Below are 6,677 nucleotides of genomic sequence, written 5' to 3'. Positions count from 1 at the left end.
GGTAGATATGATTGATCTATGGTTTAAGTCACGTGTGGTGTACCTCAACGAAGCCTCCTTCGCAGACTGTTCTCTATCTATGTATATGATGTTAAAAGTTCTTTGAGTGCACGTTATTGATTTGTTCTATTTTGATCTGAATCATGCACTGTGCTCTACACATGTTGAGCACGCACAGCAAGTCACCACTTGACTCACCTGCTGGCAGCTTACCGCGAGCAGAAAATGGCAGACAGTTTCTTCTGTTGCCGCTAATTTTACTGCAGAAATATTCGGCTTTGTCGCCACACATTATTTGGCGAGACACAGGTTGTGTATTGGAATATAAACAGACTTTCTTCCATATGAGTGTTGGTGTTGCATTGAATAAGTGTTTGACCTTCGTAAAATTGAGACATCGCTAGACGCGTACGCGCCCGTACATTACTAATGTATGTATTGTCTGGACGACACGGACAAGCAGGCCCGAGGTGTCGTGGGGTGGAGGCTGGATCCATCCCAACAGAGAGAAACTACGCCCTAGGCTGAACTGACCGCCCATGGAGTGCACCCACCTGTGAACGTTACAAGCATCCCCATCCTCTTGGGCACTGACCTACCAGGATACCGCCAAGTGACCAAGTTGACGGGCAGTACGTGAGGTGAGTGGGCATTTCGGCTATTTGACAACAAACCATTAGTTTTCGTGAGGCCTGTAGTAACATAAAGACAGGCAGCCAAAGGAAGAGATGCGTTGTCTGACAAGAACTCCAGGGATACTAGTAAGACACCCTGAGAATAAGGGTGCGTTCGAGCGCTCTAAAGCGAACCAAAGCGAACTGAACTAAAGCGTACCGTACCGTACCATGCCAATTTTGGAGCGTTCGAGCGCTCTGTGGAGAAAGCGTACCTCACGAGTTATTTTTAGAAAAGGTCACGCTTGTTTACAGCAAGAATGTCATTCACCTCTCGCTTGAACTACTTACAGCTGTCCCGAACAAAGAGAATGATGTTTTTGCATTGTGACGTATATGCGCTTGATACGCGCATGCTTTACAACAAACTTTTGGTACGCTTTGGTACGCTTTTGGAGCACATCGGGAAGTGGTCCACTTTTGGCTCGGTACAGTACGGTACGGTACACTTTAGGAGCGTTCGAACGCTCCTCTGGCGCGGGTACGGTACGGTACAGTTCGCTTTAGGAGAGCACTCGAACGCACCCTAAGACAAATATGCCAGAGCCAGTAGTAATATCGGGCAGCAATTCTTAGATTCACTGGGATTTCTATCAATAATGTTGCATCTCTGTGGAGACAAGACAAGGACATGGGACTTGGGTCAGATTCAGCAACAAGACCAGATAGAGCTGGGACACAAACTAGCATCAAGGACGCTCTTCCCCCTCGACAATCAGTTCGTACTTCGAGGATGCTAAATCATCTCAAATTGTAACGCCCCCCCCCCCCATCCAAAAAAAAAAAAACCAACGAGGGATAAGTGCTGACGCTAAGAATTGCTGAAGACTGTGTTTTCTCAGATTGATGGGGGCAATAAAATTTCTTCACTAAATTCATGTTCCCTCCCTGATGTTTCGTCATTTGACACGAAGCCCTGGTATTGCGAACATTGTCTAATACCATCTGATTTTTTTTCTCTCTGTTAATTTGATATTATCATGGCATTTAATTACTTTCTCCCGTCCAACTCTGGTGCTGGACAAGGTTATATTCCACTAAATACCCCCACCACGCCCTTGCTAGACGAGGAAAACCCGGGCTACTCCCCACCGATCACCGGTGGCGATGTCAAGAGGCGACATCGGAACCGAATCTACATCTACTAGACCAGGCCCTTCCCTTCCACAAAAGAACACAGCACCGGTAGCTTTTCAACCGAACCCCCTGCCTCAAAGGAAGACCCAGCCCCCACGTAAAAGGAAATACTGCACTCTTGGCAAAGACGGTGAGACCCGGCCTAAAACTCCCCTCTCTGAAACGGACCGCATCATACGGGCCATATCAGCGATGGAGCAAACACTTAAAGCGGACATCGCATCGCTTTGGTGCGATATTGCCAGCCTCTCGCAAGCGGTCGCCAGGCTTGAGGAGAAGGTCAATTAAAGGTAAGGCCCTAGAATATTGTTGAGAGTTACCTTTCTGGAAGGAAGCAATTTGTTACCGTTGGTAGATATGATTGATATATGGTTTCAGTCACATGTGGTGTACCTCAAGGAAGCCTCCTTGGCAGACTGTTCTCTATCTATGTAAATGATGTTAAAAGTTCTTTGAGTATTCTTTCCTTTATCCTCTATGCTGATGATTCAAATTTATTTTATACTCATCATGATAGCCAGCTACACCCAGTAGTGCAGTCACAAGTGAAGATGCCACAAGGTCTGATCCAACTGATCACCAACTTTTGATCACTCATTGAAACAAGCAGGAAACTTTAATAGCTTTGAATATAAGCATAAAGAAATGTTTCTTGAAAAGTTTGAAAAGAGGAGTCATCAACAGAAGAGAGAGATAACCAGCCCAGAAATGGTCTCCAGTCATGCTAGCCTATCGTATTAGCCAGTTATAATTCCTTCACCGTATCTCACCTCTCTGCCGGGCAAGGCATTATCAAAAATCCATCCCCGTAAATTATAATCATCATGGTAAGATTAATCAATGAAACTGGTAAGAAATGAAAGATCAGAAATGATATTTACAGATATGTGATATATTCAATTATTTGAGCAAAAAAAAAAAAAAAAGTCATGTTTGTTGAAAGAGTATACATGTGTTAAATAAGCTAAATTGTGTGATTTTTAGCTTTTTGTACTCTAGATATTTGTGATTGTAATGTAATGACCTCTATATGTAAATATATGTTAATAATGGGCTTGCAATTGATATTTGTTTTATCTTCATAATTCTAGGATGGAGAGGCAATTCGAAGTGATTGTAGAAAGAACTGGCGGAGCAGAGCATTCTGTTGTAGTGGATGAAAATCATGACATCAACTCAGAGCTCAATCTTCTCAAATTGCCTGAAAGAGTTAACGTTCAGATTGAAATCGAGGGTTTCAAGCAACGAGTAGTCAAGATGTGGAAGAAAAGTAAGTAATTTGTAATGTTATATGGTCAATAGCACAATCAGGGTGAAAGAAGTAGCACCATAAACCCGATAAATACTGGTAATTCTAAAACTAATTTTCTTTGGCGATAGCCAGCTATGCCCAGTAGTGCAGTCAAAAGTGAAGATGTCGTAGGGTCCAATTCAGCTGATCATCAACTGCACTCCAGGTGGGACCTGCCAGGACGTCGAGCAGGAACGCATTGATTTCAGCTGGCACCATGAATCGGACATCATCGTGTAGGCAGCAGGTACCAACAACATAGACTGGTATGCAACATCGTTTGATGAGGCTTGTGCACAGTTTCGCAGTCTCCTGTGTATGGCAAGAAGGTCGACAAAAACAATATGCTTTCCTGTGTCTGCCCAGCTACAACTAGTTGCGACCTTTCGGGGAACGGACAGCTCCTAACACATTTGTCTCAAAGCTAGATTCCAGTAGGCTTTAATCTGAGGAGTCGCTAGGGGAATATGTCGCTGACCTCCAGCGATTTACACTGCATGGATTCCCATCTACTGATGAGACGACGAGGGAGCAGATTGCGCTTTGCCAGTTTCTTCGCACTCTGCCAGACTAGACAACCATGATGTCTGTTGGGATGCAGGAGCCAGCTACCATCGCAGAAAAAAAGGTCAACAATACCAATGACATACCAATGACATTCGTTTATTCTTGGGACTCTACTCCTTTTATAGGAGGTTTTGCCAACATTGCATGCCCACTTAATCGCCTCCTTGAATCTGGAGTAAACTTCACATGGGATGAAACTGCGAGTCTGCATTTCGCACACTGAAAGAACATCTAACTAATGACAAGATAATGGCAAATCCAATGGATAATGCTACCTATATATTTTGGACACTGAGAAAGTTGGTCATCCAATCTTTGGGGCAACTATGAGTAAGAACAGGTTCATTTTCCTTCTGGCAAGGATTTCCTTTGAGGATGAGTCAACTCATCGTGATAGATGGCAGCACGACAGATTCGCAGCTTTATGAGAATTCCACTCCATCTTGAACAAGAACTGCGCCAAAGCGGTGACACCGGATGACTTCATCACACCGGACGAAACACTCTACCCGATGCGAACCAACATCTTGTTCAAACAGTACAACCAGCACAAACCTGCAAAATATGGCTTACTCCTGAAATCCATCAACTCAACCAGGTATCCGTATACCTTCCTGTCCACCCCATACAGTGGAAAGCCAGTGGGGGAACCCACAGAGAACTAAATTGTTGGAACTGAAGCAGTAGTGCGTCACATGATGGAGCAGTTAGGAAGACACGGAGACCTGAGAGGACGAAACCTGTCTATCGATCGATTCTACACGTCAATCCCACTGGCTGAACGGCTGTTTGAGAAAGGAGTGACAGTCGTTGGAACTCTACAAGCAATTTGGAGGGGAATCCCTGCAGACATCAAGAAGACAGACAGACGTCCAGGGCCCCATTTCATAAAAGATGTTAGGATGTCAACTCTTGCTGGAACGACAACTTCCCATAGCAACAGCCAATCAGGATGCTGCATTCTTGGCGTTGCCATGACAATTGACATTCCAGCAAGAGTTGTTATCATATCAACTTTTTATGAAACGGGGCCCAGAACTCTCGTACCAGGTGTACTGGAGTGATAGGAACAAACATATGAGTCTCCACTCGTATGTTGTGAAGATGAAGAGTTCAGGAGCGAGGAACGTTTTCCTCCTCACCACAATGAAACCAATCCTCGCCGTCACCAAGGATGATGGGAAGCGAATGCCCGCTATCTACAAGTTGTACGATTTCACCAAGGGCGGGACCGACATCGTTGATCAACGAGCAGAGTCCTTTACGTGCAAAGCGAAATCCAATCGATGGACAATGGTAGCTTTCTACTACTGCCTCGACATATGCAGGATCAACGCTGCTACCATCATGGCCATGAACGAAGGCACTGATCCGAGGAAAACAGACTCGTTTGAGTTTGGCTGGAGCCTGGCAGAAGCCCTCACACTCCCTTACATCACTCAACGCCCAAGAAGAGGTCTAGCCATCCCTATCACCAAGAAAATCTGCACCATGCTGGGGGAGCCAGAACAGCGACCAGAGGTTGAAGTTCCACATCCAGCAGTAGGAGAGCGCCATCGCTGCAGAATGTGTCTGAATGAATCCCACGGTGAAGGGCACAAACAAAGGAAGAAAAACATGGCGAAGATGCGTACCCAGTGCCAACAATGTGGTAGCACGACCAGCAAAGAACACTCGATCACAATCTGTCTGGAATGTTATCAGAAGGAAGATAATGATTGATTCACCCATTCTAGAACTCCATGAGACTTGCCATTTATAACAATTAGTGGACACTAAAGCTTCACCTCCCTTCTCAGACTGGAATTGAGTTGTAACATATTTCTGCAACAAACATTGTTTTATAATTAATTTTGTTTCACCCATTCAACTACTGTATACGTAGTATACAGTAGTTGAAGTATACTATGCATACTGACCTGATGTGTAGCGGACTCGTTGGAAGCTTCCTCCACATGGTTGGAGGACTTAACAAAACACCAGTGGGAACTGGTCTCCATGAGGAAACATTTAGGAAATTTCACGGCCTTCGTACATCAGAGGATATTAAGGCAGGGTGGAGCCAGGTTCTGGAGGACATTAAACTGACCAACTATAAGCGAATAGTTAAGAACCTCTTGTACCAGTTTTTATTGGACAAGTTGTTGAGTGTGGTCATTGTTCGTGTCGGAAAGGAACAAACCCCTTCAAGCGCAGAGAAGGAAGCAACCAAACCCAGAGCACAGTTTGATCATCGTGATGACCAGGTACTCAGATACATTGCTGGATTCATACCATACGCTCTCCTCAAGAGATACAGAAAGTGCAAGACAACTATTGCCAAGGAATATTCTGCGCTTTTACTTAACTGGAAAGCGAAGGAGGACAAGGACACACAAGCACCTTCATTTTTGTCCTACACCATTGCATGGGCAGAAATGCAGAATAGGGGCGGACTTTTTACTGTTTCCGATGAGGTTTTTAGATTTTTCTGAGCCCTTGAGAAGGTCTCAAAGCCCTTCCTTCAGAAGAAAAGCTTGTCTACTCTTAGAAGAATGAACATAAAGGATATATTGACTGAGAAATGTAGCAAAAATGAAAATATCCTGAAACTCTGGAATGGAATGGTATCATCATGTTCAGTGAAAACAGATGTTCAACCCCTTTTCACAACTGTTATGAACTATTGGATAAAAATTTGTATCCATGCATTTGTGAAGGCTTTCAACTTTTTGAGCAAACGCAAGAAAATCATTTCTTTAAAAGGGGAGAAGAGTCTGCGTAAAGAAGTTTCAAAGAAATAGGATTTGATACCCTGTTGTATGGTCTTTACTCTTTGAATGTTAAAATATTACAATTGCCCAGATGCTACTTTTACATTAGAATATTTCTAGAATTTGTATCAAAATAATACTGTGAAATTTTGTTACGGTGGATACTTCACAAACACTGCCTCATGGCTACTATACCACACTGGGTGCAAATTACATTTCTAATTCAATATTGTGATATGCAACACTTCCAATTTA

General features: G+C 43.8%; 2 pseudogenes; both read left to right on the top strand.

Moving 5' to 3' along the window:
- Positions 1 to 3,655: 3,655 nt before the first annotated feature.
- Positions 3,656 to 5,324, top strand: LOC140227910 (uncharacterized; annotated as a pseudogene).
- A 252-nt stretch (positions 5,325 to 5,576) lies between these two features.
- On the top strand, positions 5,577 to 6,452 carry LOC140227909 (uncharacterized; annotated as a pseudogene).
- The last annotated feature ends 225 nt before the right edge of the window (positions 6,453 to 6,677 follow it).

The sequence above is a fragment of the Diadema setosum genome, chromosome 4 (genome assembly GCF_964275005.1).
Source record: "Diadema setosum chromosome 4, eeDiaSeto1, whole genome shotgun sequence".
Taxonomy (NCBI): Eukaryota; Metazoa; Echinodermata; class Echinoidea; order Diadematoida; family Diadematidae; genus Diadema; species Diadema setosum.
The sequence above is the reverse complement of the archived record's forward strand: the minus strand, read 5'-3'. Positions and strand labels throughout refer to the sequence as shown.